Genomic DNA, 12,563 nt, shown 5'->3' with positions numbered 1-12,563 from the left:
CTTGATGCATATTTAGTAGGTACTTTCTGTGTGAATTGTAGTGTTATTTTTTTAGTCTGTGTTTATTAAACCTTCAAAAGACATTTAATGAGTTGAGTCTGTTATTCTGCCACATACACAAAGTCAATGAAACTTGCGATCTAAACGTTACCTAACTGCTTATGCTACTATGTTAGTAAAGTAAACTGTATGACCATTTGAAATATTGAACTTATCCTGATCAGTAAAGTTAATGTTTCTCATGCGCTCGTAAAGCAGTAATCCATTATTGAGAATTGATTTGAAAAGTCTATAACTAATTTGCAGGACAAACTTAGTAGGATAATTTCAAGCAATTTCATAAAGGGTTACTTGTATTTAATTAAACAATTTTCCCTATCGGAAAATTTTAATACGTAATGAACAACTGGCAAATCATATTCATAAATTCATGAATATTGAATATTAAATCCCTTTTGAGTTAATTATTCCCCGAGACATTAAACTTATCGCTCGTTGTTGTTACATGTATTTGGTGGAGAATGTCGGGCAAGTTTCAAACGTTTGTGTATGTGTGAATGATATTCATATTCTATTCATTGTGTATTTTTGAGGTATTAATAACCTGCACGCGCGTTTTTGTTTCGTTTTGTTTTGGTGTTGTTTTGTGAATTGAACGGTACGCGCAAGGCGAACCCAAGCATAAACAGATGCTGAGAAATGTTGAAGTAGCCGGATTATATTAATGAAATATGAACGGTACGAAAATCTCCGCGTGATCTCCGAAAAACTCTGCAGCCGTAGGCACAATAGGGTTATCCGCGTGATTTCCAAACGAATGTATTGTAGAAAATCCATACATTTGACTCGAGCAATATATTATGTGTTCCATCAAAATAATGAGATTTTGATGATGTCTGTAGACACGTACGTTGCGTTATCCCGCTTGATCTGAACTACAAAAAGTTTCTATCTGTGCGGAAGATTGGGACAGGACGAGACTCTCCTGTACAATATAAGGGGCCTCAGAATAATTATTATATCGTTAAGATAAACGATAACTCCTGGTTTAAGTCTGGCTTAGCTAACCAAAGACTTGAGACCTAAAACATTTGAATCAGAGATGCTGAAAACCGTCAGCCATATTGATAAATGTCTATTGGAGTCCATGTAAAATGCGTGAATAGGCAGACGGAAAATTCCTGCATTCACCCGTCTTGTTACGCGTGCATCTAGAGCACCAGTCATTTGTAAATGATTTGCAAGAGCCAGTAAAGCGCAGAACGCCAGGGCGACCCAGAAATTGCAACGCCGCTTGCAAACCGCCAGAGGGCGACTCAAGAATTGCAACGCCGCTTGCAAAACGCGAAGGCGACTCAGAAATTGCAACGCCGCTTGCAAACCGCCAGAGGGCGACTCAAGAATTGCAACGCCGCTTGCAGCACGCCGGAGGGCGACTCTAGAACCAGACAAAGCCATCTGGTGAGCATTTCCGCCTAACTAACTGTAGTCTAGGGCGGGCGCAATAGCGCCATCGTGTGGATAAATTCGGATAGTTTCACTCTCCGTTATTTGATTCTGCCTTAACAAAATAAGTTTGAGCCTATAAATTGTTTATTGCTTACTGTTGTACACAGTTTCATTTATACAATTTTTCTAGCAACAACCAAATCTCCTTTCTCGCTGATTAAACATCCTTATTCGAATTTGAAGTTTAAAAAGAAACATAACTTCCTCTAACCCAAAGTGAAATTAGGTTTAAGTCACAGACAGTCCAATTGGAAGGAAGGACGCCACCGTGTGGCTATACCCTGTTAAGTCAGCGCAACACTAAATCCCTACGCCCTTCCTGATTAATTCTTTTATTTGGATAACTCCCATTTAGAGATTAATCGTTATAGGGTAGGATTTTTGATTGGCTTTCTTTTATTTGATTTTCCTTACAGGCTTATTTAAATTTCATCTAAACTTGCTTTGAATTTAATTTGAATTAAGTTGAGCTTCTAATTTTTTTATTTTATTTTATTTATAATTTTATTTTAATTTTTAATTTTTATTTTTAATTTTAATTTTTAATTTTAATTAATTTTTTTAATTAAAAATTATTATTATTATTATTATTTTTTTTTTTTTTTTTTTTTTTTTTCTCTCTGCAAAAGTTTTCTTTTCCCCTCCCATTGGGAATAAAGCTCAGTCTGGTAATTACAAACGGTATCAAAAGTGCCTTTTGTTTTATCATTACTTGACAGAAACTTTTGCCTTTTTCTAAATTGCTCTTGATATTTAATCTTCCACTTAAGCGACCTCAATTCACCCCGGATGAGCTAAATGGGACAACCCATAGTACAAGCCGAATTTTAGTATATCTTGAGCATTAAGCCTATTAATTTTCCCTAACACTCCCGGCGCGCACGCTGACATTCCTTTCATTACAGACCAATTCATCTTGTGTTTGTTTCCACTGTGCTCTTTCCTATCCTCACTGTTGGACTATCACGATTGTGTTTCTTTCAGTTCACCAAGAGACCCCAAGGAGAATTAGATAGTCCCGGGACGACCGAGCAGCAGTTCACCAAGTGACAACCAGGGCTACCGCCCACCTAATTGTCTAAATTGTCTAATTATCTAACTGTCTACATCAGTTAGCCAAAATTTCCAGCTATCCGTACGATAGCTCATTAGCTTAGAACAAGCTTGCATTGGCTCTCTCTCTGTGTGTGTGTGTGTGCTGTGTTTCTTTCGTCCGCAGTAATGTTCCGTGCACCCAGTTCCGCCGTCCCGTGGGACCGCCTAACGACATGGCTGGAAGCGCTAACGGCCACCAGTCAAGGAAGTCTGGGACAGCTGAACCAGGAACAACTGGACACCGAGCTAGACCAGCTGATGACACACGACCCCACGCAGAGCTACTCCAACAAGGAAGTGGCCAAAATCCTCGGAAGCCTCGCCCACGTCCTCATCGCACAGGCACGGCTAAGCGAAGGGAGCTACGCCAACCTGGAACAGGAGGCAGCAACGCTAAAGCTTCAAGCCGAGGAGGCCCGGAGAGACCAAGCCCTCACCCAGCTTCGTCTAGATCAGCTTCTGGACACAGAGAAAGACGACGAAACAGACAAAGAACAAAGAAAAGAAATAGAAAGACTTCAAAAGACCCTGAAGGAGCTCCGTCGTGACACCGACCGACGAGTACAGACAGAGAAAGACGCCAGGAAACAACTCGACGAAAAGCTTCGGCGTGGCGAATCCCTCCTGGAGAGAACCACTGATGAACTTAAAGACAGAGACATTAAAGCTAAAGTCTATGCAAAACATTTGCAGTCGGCACAAGCCGAGATCGACGAGCTCATCCAGCAAAGACACGAGCTCAAAAATGAACTTGACATGGTGCAAAGAGAACTGAGACAATCATATATAGTGCAACGTTACCGGAAGGGGGAAACACACAACACACAGTTTCCCCTGACCAGTTACTCCGCACATTTTAGCCACGAAGCAAGAGCTACGAGGGGGGACGACAGCCCCCTGTTTAAAAGATCACCCGCCAGTCTCCAAGAATCCCCGTCAGCAGCAAAGGAAAGGACGCCCTTCCAGGAAGTCAAGGTCAACAGCCACGAAGCTTCAAAGAACCTCGACAAGCTGGCCAGAAATATTCCTACCTTCAGCCCCGACCCGGCAGGAGGACACGACGTCCACGCATACTTAAAAGACATAGACTTTTACTTACAAACTGTCGCTCACGCGAACAACTGGGACAGACTGTACCTGCTCAGGGCCACGTCTAATCGTGACGTACGCAGCTTTCTGGATCGACAACCAGAGGCCATCAAAGCGGACTACTGGCATCTACGACAAGCTCTAATTCGTGAGTACTCCGACCCCGAGTCAGACCAGGGGTTCATCACTGCCATGGACCTCAAGCAAGCTCGACGTGAGACCTCACAGAACTTTTATAACAGACTGCGACATGCCTACTTCGGGACACGTAACGACCCAGGCATGGAGGAGGACATCAACTTCAAAACTCTTTTCCTCCGAAACCTGCACCCTACCATCAGTTACCACCTGGGGGTGCTGGCGTGCCCGCGCAGCATGGACACGCAACAGTTAAGAGACTTGGCTCACAAAGCTTACGTCAAACAGAAAACCATTTCTGAAAAGACTGTAAAACAGCCCACCATCTGCTCTGTCTCTGAGCACCACCCAGAGCTAACCCTAGAGGGCGCCAAACAGAACCACAGTTACCGACCCGTCAACAGAGAGTCCAAACCACTCCAAGCCAGCAGAGGGCAGCGTGGTCATAATGGCGACCGTCCACGGTACCAGAGCGATCGCTCTGAAGGATCCTGGGACCCGCCTCGCCCAAAAAGCCAGCGAAGAGGCCACTCTCGACGGGACAATGGTAGGCCCAGACCTGAACCCACGTCTGGCAAAGAAAGTGTAGCTGCTTCTGAAGTTACAGAGTTCATAAAGATCCTGAAAGAGCTCCTCCGACAGAAACCTCACAAGGAAGACAAGAAGGACGGACCAGGTACAGCACGACTAGACATGATACCTGAAATCAACCTTCCCGCCCTTCCTGCAACTGAATCATCCACCCTGAACACTGTTCCCCAATCACGGACTAGTGTACTAACTGTTGCACCCCCACACGTCAGCAGCACACACTCACGACAGCTGACAGCAACAGCCTCTAATCAAGACAGTATCATGGCGCAGCCCAATGTACCAAAAAGCGCTGTTTTGATTGTTTGCACGCATAATGAGACACTTGACACATATCCAGACGGCTTATCAAGCAACACACAGGTCCCCACACCAAGACTCCTGGGAAACCTAATCGAGAAGGGGATGGCTCGAAAACTCTATCTGACTATCACTATGGAAAGGGAATTTAAGCTCGAAGCCCTAGTTGACACTGGCTCCGACCTCACGCTTATATCCGCCCAACTATTTGAAAGACTCAGATTTGAAGCACAGAGGAAAAATCGCACCCTTAACCTTCACACTTGTAAGCTAAATGTGCAGTCGTATAGCCAAAACGACATCCAGCTCAAGCACGTAGCTTCCATCCACCTGACAATTGGACCTATGAGGCTGATACACCCAGTCTATATCTCCCCTATGAACACTTATCCGTTTCTCATCGGAAAAGACCTGCTGGACCGCTTCGAACCCGTACTGGACTTCAAACAGCTGAAAGTCTGGGCTCAAGTGCGTGACCCTCTGCCCCTTCAGACACACACATCGTCTGAGCAAGACTGTCAAGTCACAGAGGTCACGGGAACTCCCACAGAGCCAGACTGCCATGTCACAAAGGCCACGGGACCCCCTGCAGCACACTGTGACAACACAGCCTCAGCCCCAAAACCAAGTTCAAGTCCGCTACTTTGCACATTTCAGCTATCCAAAGACTCTGATGCCTTCTGCCCCCAGGTCATGAATGACCTACAGCTGAATGACATTGTCACAACGAACAGTATCCCTGCACTGTGGGCAGACAACTCAACCAAAAGTCTACCACTGTGCAATGCAATCAGTAGAAACACAACACACGGCGACATGTGGGCACCCCCGAACCCCACATCCTGCCACATTGTTGCAGTGCTAACCCACAGCAAGCGATCGACACCGGCTACAATGCCGGCCTCGCAGCTGTTATCGCTAACTCCGCAAATTTCCAACAACGATATTGCGGATATGCAAACCTCTGACACTGCAATAAAGACAATTCTTGACCACCTCTCAGACCCCTCCAACCACCCTATCACTGACTCTGAGCTCATTGATGACTCTAGCCACAAGCATCTACATAACTCCAGACACATGATGCGTATTATGAACAACATTCTCTGGTGTGCACCCGATGGCAAAACAGCGCCACAACTTGTAGTGCCACGGTCGCAAAGGGGGGTGATGCTAATGTACGCCCACAACACACCATGTGCTGGACACCACGGCACCAGAGCCACGTATGACACACTGAAACAGGTGGCATATGGGCCTGGGATGCATCAAGATGCAGCAGAGTATGTTAGAGAAGGGCTAGTTCGCTGCCGGTTCCAACTAGCAAACCCGAACCACAGAGCCCCACTGCAACACAGAGGGACCACGTTCCCATGGTCAAACCTACAAATCAACCGGGTAGAACCCCTGCCCAGGTCCACAAAAGGCAAAAAGTACTTTCTCACAGTGGTGTGCCAGTTTACCAAGTGGGTGGAGTGTCAACCAGCACCCAACGACACCGCCCAGACCACGGCATACCAGAGGTGGGACAAAGTCATTGTTATGCAAGTCACAAGTAAGTCTCAAGTCTTTGCCCTCGAGTCCCGAGTCAAGTCGAGTCAAAGATGAGTCAAGTCTCGAGTCGAGTCAGAAGTCAAAGCCAACAAGTCTCAAGTCGAGTCCAAGTCCTACCATTTTAGTTTCGAGTCACTTCAAGTCATCTTACCACAGAAATAAAAATTATACAAATCATGTATGTCTGTAAGATTTATATTTATTTAAACCTCTTTTTATACAATGACATTAAGCAAATAGGGTAAAAAAACAGAAACACTAGAACAATGCACAGCGACCTCATATGGCAAAACAGTTCAACTTTCAAATAGATATGGGTCCTTTTAGCCTAAACTTAGGCATTATGGAAACATTATGGGAATATTGTTTAGCTTATTTTTGGTTTAATTTGGTTTACTTTAATAATTTAATTTATTAAATTATTTTGTTTTGCTATACTTTTTATGCCAGCTTGCCATAGCCCCCCTAGCATCCCCTCGCGGCACCCAGAGGTCCCTGTCCCCACTTTGAAAACCACTGCTATAAAGCATACGACTTCAGTTTCTGGAGGGAAAGGGCATTCTTATGACTTTTGAAGCAGTGAAAATATTCCTAATATCGCATACACTGAAACTATAATGTAGTATCGTATACCGTAGTGTATAATAGACAATGAATATTAACACAACAACATTGATATGAGTAAAGAGTAGTTTCAAATACAACACGTGTGCTATAAGGGATTTTCTGACATCTGTTTCATATTCTTCTCAGGTATGAAGAATACCTAGAGGGGTGGGGGGCCCAAAACAAGCCCAATATTATTATTATATTTATTATCATCAGTATAATTTATGATCAATAATTTATCAATAAATGACCCTGCAACATTTTAAATTGAAATCTCGTGGAGTTTAAAATGCAAATACAGATGGGATTTTACAAAATTCTTCAAGTTGCAATAAAGACTGTAAACAGAAGAGGTTTGTAGATGGAAAAAGAGAAAAAGTGACGTGAAGGATTATGGTAACTCCAGTCGGAGTTATTGCACACATATAAGGAGCACTGGTGAACATGCACACTATAAACCATAAAAAGGATAAGCCCTGCATCTCAATGTGCAATCTACTCAAAATAGTATTGAAAATTACTAATGTCACATAGCTACTATTTAGGATTATTATGCACTTTTTTACAGTCTATGATTGGGAGTTGGTGCATAGGAAAACACTGAGAGTGCTGCAATATAGAGACATGTTTATAATAATATACATTCGAACCATACCTACTGTTATTATTAGTAGCCTATACTTTTTTTTATTATTTATTTTTATTTTTATAATAGCCAAATAATAATAGTCATAATAAATAGCCTACATTATAAAACATATTTTTAAGATTAAATTAGGTGGCTTACCTCCCTGTTTCCTCTCCATCTCTGTATATCTTTGCTGGTTGCATTGTTTGTAAAAAAAAATAAAATAAAAAAAAAATGTATTCGTCTATTTACGTCTATGAACTATCATTACATTTATAACATCACATCACATGCCTGCACGTTGAACACGATTTTTCTTCAAAGAGGGGAAGGACGCGGGATGTATGAGGACGAATGACTACAGCACTTGTATCGTTGCACTATGTCTATTAGCTGTGAGAGACAGTGTCAGTCAATGTATGTGGACAAAACAGTGACCATAAATGTAAAGAAACGAAGTTGCTTGTCAAATTTTCCTAACAAGCAACCACATTTTTTCAAATAAGCCCAAAAAACCGCGACCTGCAACTCGAGATTTTTTTACCGCGACTTGCCAAAAAAAGAAGCCCAAAGTCAAGTTATACGCGGTCTTGGTAGCTATGGATACTGTCGAATCAAACCAACGTGGGACTACAGTGATTGGATGTCGTGCTGGCAGCGCGCGTGCTATCTGCATGCAAACAGGTGCAGCTTTTTTTCACTGAGAGCAGCGCGGCTGTGTGAAAGAAAAATGGCCAAAAAGTAGCAAGTCTTCTCGAGTCATGAGGCTCAAGTCCAAGTGAAGTCACAAGTCATTGATGTTAAAGTCCAAGTCGAGTTGCAAGTCTTTGTACATTTTGTCGAGTCGAGTCCAAAGTCCTCAAATTCATGACTCGAGTCTGACTCGATTCCAAGTCACATGACTCGAGTCCACACCTCTGCGGCATACCACCTGATGAATCACATCTTTTTCCTGTCAAGATTGCCACTGAGAATCAACTCAGACAGAGGCATCCACTTCACTACTGAGGCCATGCAACAGATCTGGAAATGCCTAAGAAACGCGGCCGTGATCATGCTCCTGTGCCTCCAGACAATCAGAGGCCAGCCACCACCAGACATCATCACACCGGGTCCAGCCTCGGGCATCGTACTGAGAGAGCAACCTGGACTGCTGATCACCAACTGCAAATGAATCCTCAAAAGAAAGACGTACTCTCCTGAACTTCACATCAGCAGCGCAAGCTCCTCCAGCCCTGCACACAAACGCAAAGGGGGGGAGGAGCCCAAGCCCTCTGCCTAACCTTACACCAGCTTCAAGAACCTTCTCCTCCAACACCAGTTAGTCATCTTGTAGGCAATACTGCCAAGCCCCACACTATGTCATGCATGTGATTTGAGAAAGAAGGCCTTAAACGAACACAAGGCCGCCTCTGAAGGGATTCTCAAAACCCCAATGACTTTGAACTTTGAAACAGAGAAACCAAAGTGGATCACCAGAAGGCACCCAGCCTGGCCACAATGCGAGGCACCCTCTGAAAAGTTCCTAGTCAGCATAGGACATAAAAGTGTCAAGATGCACAGTCCATCTTCCTAGGCAGGAGACCTAAAGGACTGACTTGCCATTGCGAGGAACATGGTTCCACCCAGGGCTGCAGAAAGCCCACAGCACACCTGCACCACACAAACGGACTTCTGGATGACAGATGACGCACCGTCAGGGCACCTGCTGCCTCGACACCTGCTGCACAAGCACAGAGACCTGAACTGGCTACTGTCTGCCTTATCTGCCGTGGAACGACCATCACTTCAGGAGACACAAACAACTGGAGCCTAGCATGGCTATGGTGTGTCTGATCTTCCTGAATCTTTGATATCGCTCGTTGTTGTCCATAGGAGGGACAACAACTAGCGAAAGGGGGGATTATGTAGCGACTCAGGCGAATCAAACACACAATCGCCAGTTACATTTAACAAATAGGTTTTGAAAGTTGTGCTGATGGCAGACCTTCCCCCAACACAACAGAGGGAGATTCTTCAGTCACCCTGGAAACCATCTGATAAGGTGTTTTATGGCCCCCAAGAGAATTCGGCCACATGAAGTCTTATACACAAAGAGTTTAAGACACAGAGCTTTTGCCTCAAATTATAGACAAACCATCTATAAATGAACATGCACCCCAGGACATTATATGTAAACACATAACTGTCTTGTAAAATGTTTATTCTGTATGGTATTTTGCATCTTTTTGTCTTTGTCTTAACAAAGTACTAGTTCAGATAACCTCATATATGTCATGTCTCCTATCAAATTAATGCTCACTTCACGACTTACACTTCCATGTATATCACTTATTCAGAAAAGGCAGTGTGTGTTTGTTGCCTTAATTATAGTATGAAGACTCAGAGACCCACTGAGTCGAACTTTCAAACAAAGGACAATAAAATCTGCTGAGGAATTTCCCGCCGGGAAATCCCAACACTCTCATTGGTTAAGTCTAACCCCAGAGGGTGGGACTACTCCCAGACCTTAAAAGAGGTGCTCGGATGCCCTCCCTCCCTCTCTCTTCTCTCTCTGGCTGAACCAACACGTCATCGTGGCTGGCCCTTGAGCCAGGCCACCAATGCAGGCCCTCCAAGCAGGCCCCAACTCTTCTCTTCTCCGAAACTCTCTGGCTTTTACTTCTTCAACTCTCTCCTGTGGGAGCCAACACCCACGGGGGGGGGGGGGGGGGGGGGGGGGCTGGCACTTAAGCCATGCCACCAATGCAGGCCCTCCAAGCAGGCCTCATCTCTTCCAAAAATCTTCTCTTCTACAATCCGATCTTCAAGAACACGAAGCATCGCTAAAGCAAACAGCCGCTTCCCTCCCAACCTCGGAAAGGACCGCCGGACACGCAGAGACACGCAGAGACACACACACAAGCGAGAAGCCAAAACGAAACCAAAAAGAATGCAAGTATTCTTATTCTTACTGCTGTAAAGAGGGTGTGTTATTCTCCCGTTGGGATAAATTAACTCCGTGAAGGTCGTATTTGGTTGAACTGAAGGAAAGCTGTTTCTTACCCTCCCCCACTCTCTTTGTCTCTCTCTCTCCCTCTCTCTTTGTCTCTCTTTCTCTCTTTTATCTCTCTCTAACTTCAGTCTATTCATTATTCTCTTTTATGTATTCTTTCGTTAATATCTATACTTCTACTCTCTTGATGCATATTTAGTAGGTACTTTCTGTGTGAATTGTAGTGTTATTTTTAGTCTGTGTTTATTAAACCTTCAAAAGACATTTAATGAGTTGAGTTTGTTATTCTGCCACATACACAAAGTCAATGAAACTTGCGATCTAAACGTTACCTAACTGCTTATGCTACTATGTTAGTAAAGTAAACTGTATGACCATTTGAAATATTGAACTTATCCTGATCAGTAAAGTTAATGTTTCTCATGCGCTCGTAAAGCAGTAATCCATTATTGAGAATTGATTTGAAAAGTCTATAACTAATTTGCAGGACAAACTTAGTAGGATAATTTCAAGCAATTTCATAAAGGGTTACTTGTATTTAATTAAACAATTTTCCCTATCGGAAAATTTTAATACGTAATGAACAACTGGCAAATCATATTCATAAATTCATGAATATTGAATATTAAATCCCTTTTGAGTTAATTATTCCCCGAGACATTAAACTTATCGCTCGTTGTTGTTACATCAACATGTAAGTCATGAATAATACTAATGTATTTACTTGTATAATGCCTATCTTCACTTATAGTTCTCAAATGAATAAATCCTCCATAGACATATGATCTCAAAAGATGAGTTGTTTTGATGTTACAGATTGCCCAAGGGTTTGGAACAGGTTGTAGTGCCTTGGCTGGTTACATAAATACCCTTGTGACTTGCCAAGGCACAGAAATGTCAAAACTTAAAGGGGCCGTTCACCCAAAAATGAAAATTAGCCCGTGATTTACTGACCCTCAAGTTATCATAGGGGTGTATATGACATTCTTCTTTCAGATGAATACAATCTGAGTAATATTAAAAAATGTCCTGGCTAATTATAATGCTTTACAATGGCAGTGAATGGCTGTTTCTGTTTCAGTCAGAGAGTAAAGTTTTAAATATGGATATTTTTACACAAACACATCGCTTCGCTTCAGAAGGCCTTTATGAACCTCCCGGAGCTGTGTGGAGCAGTTTTAGGATGGATACATGGACTTTAATGGACTTCAAAACAGAAACAGCCATTCACTGCCTTTAAAAAGCTTGGAAGAGACAGGGGGTGTGTCTCAATCAGCTCCCTAGTTTAGTTGTCAGGGCACTGATATGGGAGTCAGCCCATTGACTTATGTCCTGATCAGTGCCCTGACTAGTGAACTAGGGAGCTGATTGAGACGCAGGAAAGGAGAAAGGAAAGGATTGAAAGGAGGACTTTTTTTATTTATTTAATTTTTTACTCTGATTGTATTTGTTTGAAAGAAGAATGTTCTATACACTTATGATGACTTGAGGGTGGGTAATTGTGGGCTAATTTAAATTTTGGGTGAACTATCCTTTTAAGTGTTGTAGAGCCTAAAGTGCCTTATTACATTTCAAATTGTAGTTACGTAAAAATAAAAATAAAAATTGGTCAATGAGTAATTGCAGCAATTGTTTGCGTGTTGTAGTTGTAGCATAATATGTTTTTAATTTATAATTCTGAGAATATTGGGGATTGTTACTTATTGTAGAAGCTGTATAAAAAGGCTGGATATCATTAGGAAACCTATAATCATATCAAATGTCCATGTATTGCACAATAAAAGGTACATAAATCACAGTTGCAAGTCTTACTAACTAGTCCCATTAAAAATAATATGACTAGCTTGTAAGAGCAGTTTTTATGCAAACAGTCTGATCTACCTTTTAACGATAATGCCCGCAGCCCGACTAACCCGACTAACAAGCTCTGGACTATTTTAACAATTCCATTGTTTGGCAAACGACCTTAGCTGCTCTGTAGTGAACAGGAAGTGGATCATGGCACGCGAGGGGGGTGTGTGCTGGTGCGTCAGTCGCCCCGCCTCAAACCTTTTA

Source organism: Pseudorasbora parva, chromosome 3 (assembly GCF_024679245.1).
Source record: "Pseudorasbora parva isolate DD20220531a chromosome 3, ASM2467924v1, whole genome shotgun sequence".
Lineage (NCBI taxonomy): Eukaryota > Metazoa > Chordata > Actinopteri > Cypriniformes > Gobionidae > Pseudorasbora > Pseudorasbora parva.
Note: the sequence above shows the minus strand (reverse complement) of the source record.